This window comes from Poecile atricapillus, chromosome 30 (assembly GCF_030490865.1).
Source record: "Poecile atricapillus isolate bPoeAtr1 chromosome 30, bPoeAtr1.hap1, whole genome shotgun sequence".
NCBI classification, from domain to species: Eukaryota; Metazoa; Chordata; class Aves; order Passeriformes; family Paridae; genus Poecile; species Poecile atricapillus.
Genome location: NC_081278.1, coordinates 4,373,160 through 4,389,708, shown reverse-complemented (window position 1 = coordinate 4,389,708; position 16,549 = coordinate 4,373,160). Strand labels below are relative to the sequence as shown.

The 16,549-nt window shown below is 50.1% G+C and overlaps 1 pseudogene; it reads left to right on the top strand.

Annotated features, from left to right (window-relative positions):
* Positions 1-1,426: 1,426 nt before the first annotated feature.
* The window catches only part of LOC131589821 (zinc finger protein 729-like), a 217,138-nt pseudogene continuing 202,015 nt past the window's right edge, over positions 1,427-16,549 (top strand).

The window sequence follows — 16,549 nt, the reverse complement described above, 5'->3', positions numbered from 1 at the left end:
CGGGTGCTGAGGGGGCACTCGGGGATCCTGGAGGGTTTGGGGGAGACTTATGGGACATATGGGGGCCGATACTGGGGTTCTGGGGAGTGCAGGGCATATTCCCAGTCCCTCACAACCTGGTCTCAATTGCCCCCTGCAGCCTCCTACTCACTGCCAGTATCATCCCAGTATGATATCCCAGTATGATCCATATCCCAGGATGATGTCAGTATACAGACAGTGCAATCTCAGCCACTGCCAGGATGATCCCAGTACAAACCAGTCTCTCCCAGTGCTGCCACTCCTGGGATTCCCCAGCCCTCCCTGTGTTCCCCCCTCCCGCATCTCCCCAGAGGAGCCCCAAGGGTTGGCAGTCCCCAGCCAGGGTCCCCAGCCAGCCCCAGGTTGGATCTGCAGCCCCCAGTTTTCCCAGTTTCCCTCTCCTTTTCCCTGGGCCGGGTTCCCCCTGCCCCAGTGGGTGGGAGCAGCGGAGAGCCCCGCGCTGCCCATCCCGACCTGTCCTGGCTCCATGCCCGCTCCTGCCGTGGGCTGTGAGGGGTTTGGGAAGGGGGCACCGAGGATGTCGCTACTCCTGGGGGAGGAGGAGGAGGGACAAATGAGGATCAGGGAAAGGAGAAGGAACCACAAGGTTGAGCACTCCCTGAATTCATAGCCCCCCACCTGTGGGATCATCACCCACCATCCCACAGGTGATCGGGGAGCAGGAGCTTTGCCTGGATATCCTGGGGGGTCCCTGGGTTGGGTTTATTTGGGGGGGGATGTTTGGAGAATGTGGAACTCCAAAGCTGAGCGGAAAATCCTACTTGGGGGGACATTGGGGGCTCTCACCATCCCTAAGTGGGGAGATGGAAACAGGAGGAACTTTTCAGATTCCTGGCACGCCCAGCAGCCTGGGGAGGGCAGGGACTGAGCAGACAGGTGATCACCAGTACAAGCGTGACTCCCAGCAGCTGGGACAGGGGGGAACCCTTGAGCCCCAAACAGGAGAGAGTAGAGATGGGGAAATCCTGGGAGGCATTTTCAGGGCTGAATCTTGGTGTTTTTTGGAGGTTTTATGGACCCCAGATATCTGGTGACTTCTAGAGATGAGCTTTGACAGAGGGACCTGCAAACTCAATGTCCTCATCCCTTGTATTTCCCCAAACCAGGATTTCCCATTCCCAAACCTGGGCTGGATGGAGAGGAAGGCTGTGAGGAAGAGGAAGATGCCCTGGGACACCCAGGCAGGTGAGGAGGAAGTCAGTGCCCCTTTCCCCCTCTCTCCTGCTCCATCTCCCAGACCAGCCTGGCCCCAGCTGCAGGACAACCCCGCTGCCGACGCCATCCTGCCGGGGACGCACTGGGGGGATCTCCTTCCCCTTCCCTCTGGCACCAAGGTAAATCCCATCCTCTCTTTGTCCTTCCTCCCCCAGACAAGGAGCTGAGGATGGAGACGAGGGAGGACAAATCCCCGCAGCAGAATCTTGTCGAAGAGGCTGATTTGAGCAGCTCCACAGCGAAGGAATCCAATGGGGAGGAAAAGCCTCGGAGATCCTGCAGGAGGAGGGGATCCAAACCCATCCCAGGGTGCTCTGAGGAGGAAAGACCCACCCTGTGCAGGGAAGGCGGCCAGAGATCCAGCCGGGGCTCTGAGCTGGTGGTCCATGAGCAGCTTCAGGATGGGGAGAAGCCCTACAAGTGCTTGGAATGTGGGAAGAGCTTCAGCCACAGCAACAGCCTGATCTGTCACCAGATTATCCACACTGGGGAATGGCCCTACGAGTGTGGGGAATGTGGGAAGGGCTTCAGCTGCAACTCCAAACTCATCATCCAGCAGCGCATCCACACTGGGGAGAGGCCCTACAAGTGTTCTGATTGTGGGAAGAGTTTTCGGATCAGCTCCCATCTCCTCAGGCACCAGCGGATTCACACGGATGAGAGGCCCTTCCGCTGCCCTGACTGTGGGGAGGGCTTCAAGCACAATTCCACCCTCACCATTCACCGGCGCATCCACACTGAGGAGAGGCCCTATGAGTGTGGGGAATGTGGGAAGAGCTTCAGCCAGAGCTCCCACCAGAGGACCCACTCGGGGGAATGTCCCTATGAATGTGAGGAATGTGGGAAGAGCTTCAGCCGGAGGTCCCAACTGACCATCCATCAGATGATCCACACTGGGGAGAGGCCCTACGAGTGTCCAGAATGTGGGAAGAGGTTTCAGACCAGCTTCCAGTTCCTCAGGCACCAGCAGATTCACACAGAGGAGAGGCCCTTCCGCTGCCCTGACTGTGGGGAGCGCTTCAAGCAAAACTCTCACCTCATCACCCACCGGCGCATCCACACTGGGGAGAAGCCCTACAAGTGTGAGGAATGTGGGAAGGGGTTCAGCCAGAGCTCCAGCCTCCGTACCCACGAACGCATCCACACCGGGGAGAGGCCCTATGAGTGTCCCCAGTGTGGGAAGAACTTCTCAGACAGCTCTCACTTGACCAAACACAAACGGAGGCACCACTAAGGGAAGCCCTGCGAGTGCTCCAAGTGCAGGAAGAGCTTCGTGCGCTGCTCCAACTCCATCCCCCATCAGTGGACCCACGTTGGGCAGAGCCCTGATGGCCCACGTTCCCTGTGATCTGTGTTGGGAAGACACTGGGCTGGTGGTCATTTTGGTCTCGTTCCAATTATCTTTAGATTCATCTTCATCCCTTCGAAACAGACTAAATTGGCGTAAAAATCAACAAATTAATGGCATCTAATTAATCAATGGCATCTAAAGCCTCACATTTTACTAGTGCTTCAAGAGAGTCTGGGAATCAGGGTGCTACTTGAGAGTATTTGGGGGTTGTGGGGTATTTGGTGTAGTTGTCTCCATTTCTTGGCACTCAAAGAGATGAGGGGCTTCAATCTGTCACCTCAAGACCTCTCAGTGCCTCTGAATGCTAGTCAGTCCCACCCCAAAATTATTCAATTCCACCCCCCCCTCTGGCTATGATGCCCTTAGTTTTAGCTTTCATATTTTTCATTTTCTTCACTGCCTAGGTTTGTAGTTTTGAACTTCATTTAATTGTTACTGTCAGAAAAAATTAATCCACAAACACCAGAGGTTTATATCCAAAGAGGAGACAGAGGAGTCCTTTTAATTTATTCAAATATAGGGAGAGGCCATGGGGAATTCCCCTGGGATCTCTCTAATTTTTGGAGGGCGCAGCCTCCCTTTTATCCTAATTCCCAGCCATACGTCCCTTCTCCCTTTCCCCATAGGCTGAGGGATTTGAGAGGTACAGACTTCCTGGTATGCATGATACCTGAGATACCATCCCTCCTCCCCCCAGTGCATAATCTCCTTCTTAGTTCTTAGCCCTTGTGGAATTTTATGGTGTTTCCCCAGTGTCTCTTTCATCTTTCAGTTGAATCCATCCCATTGTTTCTGTTATCTCTCAGTGATAGTTTCATTTTATCAGCAGACTCACAGTTTGTTTGTAAAGACAAGTGTCACTCTGATAGTATAAGGTTTTAAAATCTTAGAAAATTCAGGGACTTAGAAAGAAAGTTAGGTTTGGCGAGCCCGGGAAAAGTTGGCCCTGGGAAATGTTAGGCCTTGTACTTGCTAAAGATCATGTCAAACTGCACCTGTGTAATCGATATATGATAAATTATACAATTGTTAGATGTGATTAGATATAATTATTGGTTAAAGAACATGAGGAACAATGTTAGGGGGTTGAGGGGGATCACAAGAAATCCATGCTTGGGTAAAAACAATGCATACAATAGAACAATGTAAGTTTAATAATTAATATGTAAGTTATATAACGATAGAGTATAAAAACACGTTGAACTCAAAACCAAGTCAGGTCAGATTTGGGTATGTGTACCCCTGACACCCAGATCTCTTATTAAAGCACCTTCATATAATCATTCTGTGATTATGTGTGTTCCTGAACACTAACATTTTGGCGACCCCAGATGGGACCTTGTGAGTGCTGCTGAGCGAACTCGTGACCCGATCACACTCCAGCCAGCACCGAGGGATTCTCGGGGACCCCATCAGCTGCGACTGTCTCTGCTGCTCACAATTTCCCCATGAGAGAAAGGTAAGGTGCTTTACTTTGGTTTGGGTGCCTGCCAGTAAGACACAGTGAAAGCTGTGCGTGGTTGGGCTAAAGGAATTCCCGTTGGTATTGCCCAGGCACCGTCCGTCAGACGACTGCGAAAGCGTTGCAGGTTCAGCAGTTGTGGTGTATTGTTATTGTAACATGGAGAAGATTACAAGGGTTTTGGGCAGCAATGCTCCCACACTGGGTACTTCTCCTTTGGGGTGCTTATTAGCACATTGGAAACAAGGTAACTTTGGGGAAGAATTACATAAGACTGAGTTAATTTCAGCGAGATCTCCCACAGCAATAGACCCCAGTGACCCCATCTCCTCTGTTGGTAGCTATAACCCCCTCTTCTCTCTTTCTTTACTTTGTTTTCTTTATCTCTCCCTCTCTCTCCCTCTCCTCTCTCACATAACCCTTGTTGGCACTAAAATAAAGGTACATTATTGTTGTTGTGATTTCAACTGAAATCCCTTGTGTCCTTTTTTGCACTCTGAGTTCAAATGAACTTCTTGCAACTCCCACTCGCGTTAGCGAATCGTGACATTTAAACTGGAGTCACGGACAGGATTTCTGACAGACAGAAGGAGCTGCAGGTTTGTTGTGCAGTCCGTATTAGGGGAAGGACATTTTGCTCCAGTTGCACCTAGCCCGACACTCCCAAAAGAGTGAGCAGTGTCTAGAAAGCAAGGGGTGCGACTTGAATTTCCTGCAAACTGCACATGCCGAGGTGAAAAGCACCCCATGCTCACTTGAGGGCTCTGTCTGCAGAATTTCGCAAAAGATCTCTTAGTGCAAAAGGGTGGGACTGGTTTTGTTGTTGTGTGTATGAACTTTGACTGCTTGGTGTAGCAAAGAGACAACCAGAATTTTAAACTGAAGGAGTGCCTCCCAAGCAGATTTGTTCTTTTTACCCATACAGGGAAGCAAAAAGTTGTGTGTGTGTGTGTGTGTGTGTGTGTGTGTGTGTGTGTATAATTTAAGTTTATACCTCCCTGTATTGGTTTTTCCCTTTGTAAAAATGACTGAAAACGGCAGTGCAGAAGTTAAAGCTGCATTTTATGCATGTTATGCGTTGTTAGCAAAACACAGTGCCAGACCTCCAGGAGGGAAAAGTTGGTGCTTAATAATTGGTTTAATTTGGAAAATGTGATTGATAGAGTATGTTTTTTTTTACAACATGAAACAGAATTTAAACTGGGCAAAAATAAAACTATACTCTGCTCAGTTTTGGGAGCTTGTCTTACAGCAGCTCTAGAAACTCGCTTTAAGTGAAGAAGTGAGGAAAGAAGTATAATAGACTCCCTCTAAAACCTAGTTAAAATTTTGCAAGAACAATTGGATGAAGAAAGGATTAAGGTCAATCTGTTGTGAGTAGCCCTCCATGATAAATATTCAAAAAATGCTGACTTGCTAAAAGAAACAAGAGAGGGAAACCCCTCTCATTAATCAAATTTACCCTCCAAAGGAGCTAACTTGGATAAAATTGTGGGGAACACTGGTGTCCTAGTTTGAAACGTCTAATTAAAACAGAATATAATTATATCAGTGATAAGGATCTTGATCTGCATATAACCATGAAAAAGAAAAAAAAAATAAAGAAAGAAAAAAGAAAAAAAGGGAGTACAGGCGTCTCCCTCACAAGTCAGAGACAGAATACATATTCCGAGTGTCTCTCACTGAAGGAGATCAAATTCGATTGAGAGAACGGGAATCCAGTGGGTACTGGGGACATGGAATCTTCTTAACAGCAGGAAACAGACGTAACCCATGGTCCCTAACTCAGCACACAGCTTATTGGGCAGAGGAGCTTCACCCCTTGGAAAGGGGGGACCCTATAGCTATAGTTGGTACCCCCAACCAACTACTGGAAAACATTCACAAAGCTGCCTGCTCACAAATGATACACAAAAGAAAATTAATTGCTGGTTATGAATCACCAATGTTGTTACCTGTGAAAACTGAAATTATGACCTCTGGAATTCAAGGCCTTCCAGAATCACTTAAACCTACAGCAATTTTTCTCAGAAAAACCCCCCAAAACCCATAGAAGCTATAACCCCTGTGGGTAGACTAGATAGATTTCTTGGAAATCCGACTGATCGACCGGATTCCACTGATCCTGGGTTTACTCCCTTCACCACCCCCTCTCAGCTGACAGGTTCACAACTGCGTTCTCCTGCTAGGAAACATAAAATGTGGACATGGAGCAAAGTTGCAAAAGAGCTAATTAATTACTGTAGAAATTATGAACCTGTAAAAATCCCAGAAGAAAAATCAGAGAAAGGAAAGGGTGTTAGATACATTGGTTCTCTTAATGAAAACCCAGAAAAGAGAAAAATCTCTAACCACCAGTACTGGTGGTCACTAAGGATAAAGAAGAGGGTCCCCAGAAACATAATGGATGACTTATCACTTAAAAGTAATTTCTAATTGGCACTGTCCCAAGTTCATTGTATCGAATGCCCCACTGTATAACCCAGTACACCTCCACAGGCTCTGGGCTGTGAGCCAAAGCAGTCTCCTTCTCAGCTTCTGGGAGTGGAGCCCAAACAGCCTCAGGATCAGGGAAACTGGTAACTCTGTGTCTTGGTTCTAGAAGACAGGTGTCTGCTAGGGAGAGCAGGAGCCTCCCTTGGGATGAAAGAATGTAGACCCCCTCCCTCCGAATTATTACAATTTTGAAATCAAGGGTCTTTCAGGCAGAGATCTGGGCATAGGAATAACAGTTGTTTACTAGTATAACCAGGCAAACAAACAAACAATAACTACAGCAATAACAAGAACACAGAACCAGGGGCCCCGGGACAGCTTTCTCAGCTGAGACGGGATGGAGGAGAGGCTTTGTTTTCACAAACCCCCCTCGGGCAGTCAGTCCCGGTGCTCCTGTGGGGCTCTGAGGAACAGTCAGCTGGAACAGCAGGGACGAGCTGAGATCCTGCACTGGTGGATGAGGTGGATCAGCAGCTCCGTGGCGGTGCCTGGCAGGACAGGGGGTGCGAGGCCACCAACAAAGAGGGGAGAAGGAGAAGAAGCAGCAGCTCCATCTGGGTGATGGCGGAATTCAATTCTCTCCACTGCAGCAGCTCTGCGACCCACAGACGAATGTGTTTCCCCAAAGCCGAAGAAAGCCAGCCAAAAACTGTCCCCACCCTCCTTTCCTGCCCCCTTCCCCCCAGCCAAAAACTGTCCCCACCCTCCTTTCCTGCCCCCTTCCCCCCAGCCAAAAACTGTCCCCACCCTCCTTTCCTGCCCCCCTTCCCCCCCTGGGCCCGGCAACTCTTTGTCCTTTATCAATCACCCACTAAATACCCACAGTTAGGTTGTCTCTGCAGCTAATGGGTAAAAATTCCACGGGCAGGCCAGAACAACAAAACAAAACAAAAAAAAACACCTAACCCTCAACATGATTCCACCCATGGCTGCTGCTGGGTCCAGAGATTTGGTGAGATAAAGCGGAGCCAGAGCTTCAGCATCTCTCCCATAATGACAGAATCACAGAATGCCTTGGCTTGGAAGAGACCTTAAAGTTCATCTCATTCCACCCTCTGCCATGGGCAGGGACACCTTCCACTATCCCAGGCTGCTCCAAGCTCCATCCAACCTGGCCTTGGACACTTCCAGGGATCCAGGGGCAGCCACAGATTCTCTGGGCAAGCTCTGATCTCTGCCCAGGTGAGCAGGGACAGGACCCAAGGGAACAGCTGGAGCTGGGCCGGGGCAGGGCTGGGCTGGAGATCAGCAAAAGCTTCTTCCCCCACAGGGGGCTGGGGCACTGCCCAGGCTCCCCAGGGAATGGGCACGGCCCCGAGGCTGCCGCAGCTCCAGGAGCCTTTGGCCAGCGCTGCCAGGGATGCACAGGCTGCGATTTTTGGGGTGTCTATGCAGGGCTGGGGCTGGACTCCATGATCCCAATGGGTCCCAGATCCCAGCTCTGCCCCTTGTGCAATTCTCACCCTTTGGCTCAGCCTTTGTGTCCCCTCGAGGCGCTGTCAGAGCTGATGGGGTGGGGCAGGAGCAGGGCAGCCCCAGCGTTCCCCTGGCAGTGACACCACAGCTGGGGCAGCCCCAGTGTTCCCCTGGCAGTGACACCAGAGCTGGGGCAGCCCCAGTGTTCCCCTGGCAGTGACACCACAGCTGTGGCAGCCCCAGTGTTCCCCTGGCAGTGACACCAGAGCTGTGGCAGCCCCAGTGTTCCCCTGGCAGTGACACCACAGCCAGGGCAGCCCCAGTGTTCCCCTGGCAGTGACACCAGAGCTGTGGCAGCCCCAGTGTTCCCCTGGCAGTGACACCACAGCCGGGGCAGCCCCAGTGTTCCCCTGGCAGTGACACCAGAGCTGTGGCAGCCCCAGCGTTCCCCTGGCAGTGACACCACAGCCGGGGCAGCCCCAGCGTTCTCTCCCTGGAGATGCTCCAAGGGAAGCATCCAGAGCCGCGTCCAGTCAGCGGAACTGAGCGGCCACTGAGCACCCCCGGCCTGGGCTGCTGTGGATTCCTCTGCAGACAGCTCAGGGAAGGTCCCCTTGGCCACCTGCACAGTGCCACAGACAAGTGTCAGACACAATTACACAGCTCTGCCCAGAGCTGCCAGCAGGAATCAGTTAAAAAAAAAATTAAAAAATTAAAACCACAAAAAAAACAAGAAAAAGAGGACTCCTCCCAGCAGATCCTTTCCATCCTTCAGTTTTCACATCTGCATGTGCACAAGACCTGGGGCTGCAAAAAATGAGGCTTCATTGGCACATTTGCAGGAAAAGCAAGTTTAGGACAGGTTATCAGCAGAACTGTTCTCAGCTGGGTGAAAAAGGCCCCTTTGGCAGCTGCAGGGCCATTGAAAATGCAGACCCTCAGGCCATGGGGGAGAAAAGGGCTCTGAATTCCTCTCCCCTCACACACAAACCCTGCTCCCAAGCTGCTCCCCACACAGGATTCTACTGGAAGACTGTGGAAAGCTGAGAGTTGACTCTGGCTTCTCCATGTTCCGTGTCCTAAAGTGCCTGGGAGAAGAAATTTAGGGTCAACTCCACTGGCACAATCCCTCCTGGCCCAGGGCACAGCGCCAAGAAGGTCTTTGCTCCTCCCTCGGCCCTCCCTGAGGAGGATGGCAGGGCTTGCAGTTTTATGGCATTTGTCCTTGCTGCCCCTCATGTCCTACTACCCTACAAAGAGCCCCGAGCCACCCGTGAGGGACAGGCCCTGCTGTGCCAGGCCTGGGCTCAGGGCTTGGCCTTTCTGCTTCCTCCAACCCAGCCAGGGCTTGCTGAGCATTGCAGTTCCCTGTGCTGTGCCCCAAGTTCGCTCGGCCCCTGCTGGAAAGGGACTTGAGGTACCTCGATCCCCTCGGGCAGTGCATGGGAGAAAACAACAAACTTCCCAGGAGGGGGGAAACAAACTTTTACTTGCAAAACTTAGAGAATGAAGTACTCGGGAAATCATAAAGTGACATGGAATTACAGTAAAGCACTTCACAGAGCACTGACTAAGCAAACTCTAACCCGTCCAACTTCGAGTTATACAGATTTGGAGGAAAGGAATTCAAGAGAAGAGAGAGGGACAGAGATCCACAGTCGGCCTTGGATCCAGTGCCATCTCAGCTGCTGTGAGCTCCAGGGCTGTGGCACATGTCAGTGTCTGTAAGAGACGCTTTTGGGGTGTGGACATTCCGGGACACAGCAGAGACCTCTATAATTGAATTAGATGTTAGTAGTTTATTTCAGGGCATGGGGGAGAGAGAGAACCTGCTAGGAACCAGCAGACAAAGCTCAAAGCAGGCTCAGAGGGAACAATACAAAAGGGAGTAAAATATGAATACATGAGTTCAAGACTTAAAATAGCTAAGAAAGAGAGTAACAGAACAGAAGTGAGAGAGCTGGGAAAAGAGCATAAAGAAGAGAAGTAAAAAGAGCAGGAAAAAGAGTGTAGAAAAAGTGAGGCAAGAGAGACAAGAGAGCGTAGCAAGAGTGAAGCAAGAGAGACCAAGAGCAAGCAAGAGAGCATAGCAAAAGAGCGAGCTCTCCTTTACAATTGCTTATATAACCTATATAAAATATAGGTTATATTGAATATTTTATTCCTTCACTAACCAATCATTCTAAGTATGCTAATACAGTAACATTTGTGTGTGACCTATAGAAATCGCTGCTTTTGCATATTTTTAGTTATCTCAGGGTCCTTCAGACCTTTCCTTATAAGGCTGGGAAGAGGGGTCTTAGCTTAGTTTTATTGGGGGAAAGAATGTGTTCTGGCATACCAGACCGGCTTCTTTGAATTATTCAAACTGTTCTTTTATTTGTATTTCTTCCTTAGCCTCTCTGGCTAAGGAGTCATATTTATAATTTCTTTCTAATTCTACCTTCCCAACAAGTGTCACACCCGTGTCACAGCCTCACCTGCTGTGGTTCCTCTCCCAGGTGGGGTTTTTGGGGTGCCAGGGGCTTGGCAGCCACTTTGGGGCTGGAGCAGAGGCTGCAGTGGCTGGGCTGGGGCAGTGACTGCACCACCCATGCAGAACTTGTTCTGCCCCCCAAACACACCCTGGAGAAATCTGAGGCCATTCATCATTTCTCTGCTCTCCAGCACCAAGGCAACGCACTCTGGCTGCAGCTCTGAGCTCATGCCCATGGCAACTACCCCTGACAATGGGGCTCCATAGAGCTGCTCTCAGGAACCCCCCAAGAACTGGGAAATGCCCCAAAACTGCCTCAGAAATGTGGGATACCCCAAAATCTCTTCAGGAATGTGGAATATCCAAAAACTCACTCAGTAACGGACACGCCCTCCCTTCATTATTCCCAAACTTTGGCTGTCTCATTGCAGGCCGCACCCCACATCCCCAATCCCAACCCCAACCCATCCCATCCCTGCTGGACATCAAGACCCCCTTCCCAAGCCTGATTTCCCCCACTTCACACCTCCCAAACTCCATCACACCTATCCTGCCCCACCCAATGCCCATGTCACACCCCTGATCTGCATCCCACTTCACCCAATCCCCTTCCAACCCCATTCCACCTGATGCCTTCAGAAGGCTGACCTAGAACAGAGGCTAGACAGAGTTAAGAATAAAGTTTATTAAAAGGCCTTAAAGGATACACCTTGGGCAGTACAAGAGCCTGCCCAGGGCTACACCCAAAATGGACCAAAAATGGTCAAAAAAAACCCCAACAAACCAACTCATCACGAGGTCTCAGATTTTTAGAAGTTTAGGTCCATCTGGATATTTGGGTTCATGGTCCAATTATAGCTTCAGATGATGAAGTCCTGTCCTTGTTTTCTCTCTTCAGTCCACCCTTGTTTATGCTTTTGAGCCTGAAACTTGTAATGATTGTCCTTGGTATCAAGCTAGAAAAGGAAATGTTTTATCTACCTACTCTGTGAAGAGAGCTCAGTAACAAAACAGGAAGTTCAAAAATACAAACCTAGACAGTGCAAAATATGAAAAATATGGAAGCTAAAACTTAAGGCATCACACCATGAGGGGTTGTGGAATCCAATAGTTTCCAGTGGCACTGTGCAGTTTTCAGTGGCATTGAGTGGTTTTTAGGTGACAGATAAAACTCTCGTTGCTTTGAGTGCCAAAAAATGGAGAAAACTCCACCAAATAGCTCCACAACCCCCAAGTATTTCCCGGAATACCAGATTACCTTGAAGCACTAGTAAAGTGTGAGGCTCTAGCTGCCTTTGATGAATTTGTAGACTTTTACCCCAATTTTGTGTGTTTTAAAGGGATGAAGATGAATCAAAAGATAATCGGAACAAAACAAAAGGACCACCAGCCCAGTGTCTTCCCAACACAGATCACTGGGAACGTGGGTCATCAGGGTTCTGCCCAACGTGAATCCTCTGATGGGGGATGGAGTTGGGGCAGCACACAAAGCTCTTCCTGCACTTGGGGCACTCGCAGAGCTTCCCTTACCGGTGCCTCTGTTGGTGTCTGGTCAAGTTAGAGCTCTGGGTGAAGCTCTTCCCACACTGGGGGCACTTGTAGAGCTTCTCCCCGGTGTGGCTGCGCCGGTGGGTGATGAGGTGAGAGTTTCGCTTGAAGCCCTTCCCGCACTCAGGGCAGCGGAAGGGCCTCTCCTCTGTGTGAATCCGCTGGTGCACGAGGAGAGTGGAGCTGATGTGAAACCTCTTCCCACACTGGAGACACTCATAGGGCCTCTCCCCAGTGTGGAGCATCTGGTGAATGGTCAGCTGGGACCTCTGGCTGAAGGTCATCCCACATTCCGCACACTCATAGGGCTGTTCCCCAGTGTGGGTCCTCTGGTGGATGGTCAGGTGGGAGCTGTTTCTGAAGCTCTTCCCACACTGGGGACACTCGTAGGGCCTCTCCCCAGTGTGGATCCGCCGGTGCCTGACGAGGGTGGAGTTGTGCTTGAAGCCCTCCCCACAGTCAGGGCAGCAGAAGGGCCTCTCATCTGTGTGAATCCGTTGGTGCACGAGGAGATGAGAGCTCCTCTGAAACCTCTTCCCACACTCAGAACACTCGTAGGACCTCTCCCTAGTGTGGATGTGCTGGTGACGGATGAGTTCAGAGTTGCAGCTGAAGCCCTTCCCACATTTCCCACACTCGTAGGCCCATTCCCCAGTGTGGATCATCTGGTGGCGGATCAGTTTGCTGCTCCGGCTGAAGCTCTTCCCACATTCCAAGCACTTGTAGCGCTTCTCCCCATCCTGAAGCTGCTCATGGACCACCAGCTCAGAGCCCCGGCTGGATCTCCGGCTGCCTTCCCGGCACAGGGTGGGTCTTTCCTCCTCAGAGCACCCTGGTCTGGGTTTGGATCCCCTCTTCCTGTGGGATCTCTGAAGCTTTTCCTCCCCATGGGATTCCTGGAATGTAGAGCTGCTGAAGACAGCCTCTTCCATGAGGTTTTGCTGTGAGGATTTGTCCTCCCTGGTCTCCATCCTAAGTTCCTTGTCTGGGAGAGGAAGGATAAGGAGAGGATGGGATTTGCCTCTGTGCCAGAGGGAAGGGGAAGGAGATCCCTCCAGTGTGTCCCTGGCAGAATGGTATCGGCAGTGGGGTTGTCCTGCAGCCGGGGGCCATGCTGGGCTGGGAGATGGAGCAGGAGAGAGGGGGAAAGGGGCACTGACTTCCTCCTCACCTGCCTGGGTGTCCCGGGGCATCTTCCTCTTCCTCACAGCGTCCTTCTCCATCCAGACAAGGTTTGGGATTGGGAAATCCTGGTTTGGGAGAAAACAAGGAATGAGCACAATGAGTTTGAATGTCTCTTGGCCCAAGTCCCTCTCTAGAAGCCACTGGATATCTGAGGTGTCTTGGTTTGAAAGGAAAGGTGTTTGCTAAGGAGGGCAGAAGCCTCCACTGAAATTGATAAAAATGTAAGCAACAACCCCCTCTGAATTATTATAATCTTGATATCAAAGTGCTCTCAGATATAGATATAGGAATACGAATATTTCTTTAATAAAGAAAGAAAAATGAAAATGCAGCAGGACAAAAAAAACAACAAAAAAACAACTCACTAAGAGAATCAGAATACAACCTGACACCCTGTTGGTCAGGGTGTTGGAAGCAGTCTGATTAAATGGTGGCTGCAGTCCGCATGGAGTGACAGATGTGGTTCTGTTGAAGCAATGATCCCATAGAAGGCTGTAGCTTACCTCTGAAGTTCCGGTGCTGTAGATGCGTCTTCTCTCTCCTCTGGGATACAAGTGGAGAAAGACTGCCTGTGGTGTTCTGATGCTCAGATTATATCCAGTAGGAATGTTTGGCTCCTCACCCTGGGTGGAGCATCTCACGATGGAATGATGTCATTTTATCAGTCATGCTGTGAGACTCAATGGCCCATTACCAGAAGCTATCCCCCTGGAGGGAGGATGGGTGGTGGGAGAGATAAAGAACACTGCCCCACCCAGTTTTAACAGCTGGCTCATTAACAGAAGACATCCCCCCCATTATGAGGGATGGGTGATGAAAGAGATAATGAAAACTGCCCCACCAGGTTTTAACAGATGGTGATAGAATGCATACTTTTGGTTACATCTTGCATTGCAACCCAAGACATGGGGTCCATAAAAATTTTACACCACCAAAATTCAGCCCTGAAAATGCCTTCCAGGTGTCCCCCATCTCTGTTTTCTCCCTTTTGGTGTTCAGGGTTTCCTCCTTGTCCCAGCTCCTTGGGGTCAAGTGTGTACTGGGGGTCCCCCGACTACTTGGTCCCTGACCTCTTCAGGCTGCTGGGAGTGCCAGGAATCTAAAAAGTTTCCCCTGTTTCCATCTCAACACTTAGGGATGCTGGAAGTTTTTGGGGTCCCAGGGTCCCTGCTCCCCTTATTCTCTTCTTGGGGGTGCAGGGGGTCCGTGGAGACTCCCCCCCCCTGCCCCTCTCCAGGCTGTTGAGTGTCCCACCAGTCGCGGCTCTCCCCCTCTCTGGGCTCCCCACTTTGGGGTCCTGGGGATCACAGAGCTGTGCTCCTCCAGGCTGCCTCTGCCAGCAGCAGCCCCTGGGATCCCCCAATGTCCCCCCAAGGGGCCTTTTCCACTCAGCTTTGGAGTTCTTCATTCTCCAAACATCCCCCCCCCGCCAAAACCCAACCCAGGAAGCCCCCAGGATATCTGGGCCGAGCTTGCCTTTCCCAGTCACCTGTGGGATGGTGGGGTGAAGATCCCACGGATGGGAGGCTGTGAATTCAGGGAATGCTCAGCTGGGATGTACTGGGCCTGAGATCATACTGGGATAAGAAGCACTTGACTGGGATTACTAGGAGTGTCTGGGAATGGCTATGGACATGCTGAGGCCAACTGGGATATACTGGGGGTGTCTGTGCCCATACTGGGGATGACTGGGTGTCGTGGTTTTAAACCAATAACTAAAAAAATTACTTATTTTTTGCTGTGAGATATGGATTAGAACAAGAGCAAAACAGGCTTAAAACTTAAAAGGAATAAAGACAGTTTATTAACAAACCACAAGAATAAGAACACCAGAATAAACTTCCAGAAAACCCCTTTATCTCTCACTACTTGACTATTTGTTTGTACACATGATAACATAGAGACAAAAAACAACTTTAGAACTTTGGTGGTCAAAAACAGTCTCAGTTCTTGCTAGAGTCTTTTCATCAGTCTTTGTAGAGAAACAGAAGTCTCTTTCTGCCAATTTATGGAGTTTCTCACAAGAAAACTATTTTTGTTATAGTTTTCTATTTCTCTAATGCCAGCTGCTCGGAAATCTATTATCAGAGTTCACTCCTCCCACTTCACATCACTTCGAGGTGTGCATGGGTCAATGAGTCTAGAGATGCCATTTTAAGGATGAGTTATTCAAAGGCAGAAGTCCTCTTCATCTGTCTCTGTGAGCCTTCTTGGAAAACAGCTTTCCCTTTGCCCCCCCAAGGCTCCAAAATCTTCACTCTACCCATTTCCAGCAACCCACAGTATCACAACCACTCTCTCTTTTTCTCAAAAGACCACACTTTGAACACTCTATTCCTCCCATACTCTAGTCATGAATTAAAGGAGTCTTTTTAAACTACTGTTGTCCATCTCCATAGCTTTAACAGAAAGATATTTCAGCTGTAAGCATCTTCTTATTCTCTCTCCCTTATTTAAAACGTAACTCTTTTCCTCACTGTTTTTGGTGGTTCTATGATGTCTTCTTTATGTTGATTGTCTCTCTCGTTCTCTGTCTTTTCTGAGCAAAAGGAGTAATCGGTTCATTTATCCAGGTAGTAAAAGAATTAAAAGCTTTAGAAAAGCTGCAAGAGTTCATGGTGTCAGGTTTCAGTCCAGCAGCAGAAACTGAAAACTAAACCAGGCTGCCAGCTCTGCTTTCCTTTCCTCCCCCCCCCCCCCCCCCATCCTCTGCAGCCTTCTTCGGCCGAGAGAGAAAGGGGAAGGGGAGTGGAGGAGGCTACCACAGAGCCTTGTTACCTTCTCAGAAGCCAGAAACCAAAGAAGGCAAGAGATCTCTGACTGTACATCTTAAGGGGGTGTTTACAAGTTGAATTCACTTTTTAATGGTCAGAACTGCTGTCAATTCTTGGAAATGACTGATAATTGGTCAGGAGGAAAAACTCCCATCAGCCACCAGCAGCTTCAACTTCCTTAACTCTCAAAGCTGTCTTAAAGGTAAAGCTACCCCATGACACTGGGAACACACTGGGAACAATGGGAACTGTGCTGGGGACAACTGGGACCCTGTGCTGCAGACAACTGGGAGCAAGTAGGAGTGACTGGGTCTGCACTGGGGGCAACTGAGTGTGACTGGGACCATGCTGGGAGCGGCTGGGATCATTTGGGGAGGGACAGAGACTATACTGGGGGCAACTGGGTGCAACTGGGATCACACTGGGAGGAACAGGGAGCAACTGGAACCATGCTGAGGGCAACTGGCATCCTGCCAGGAAGACAGTGGGAGCAGCTGGGCCATGCTGGGCAAGATTGGGACCATACTGGCAGCAACTGTAACTGCACTCAGGATGACTGGGAGTGGCTGGGAGCAACTGGGATC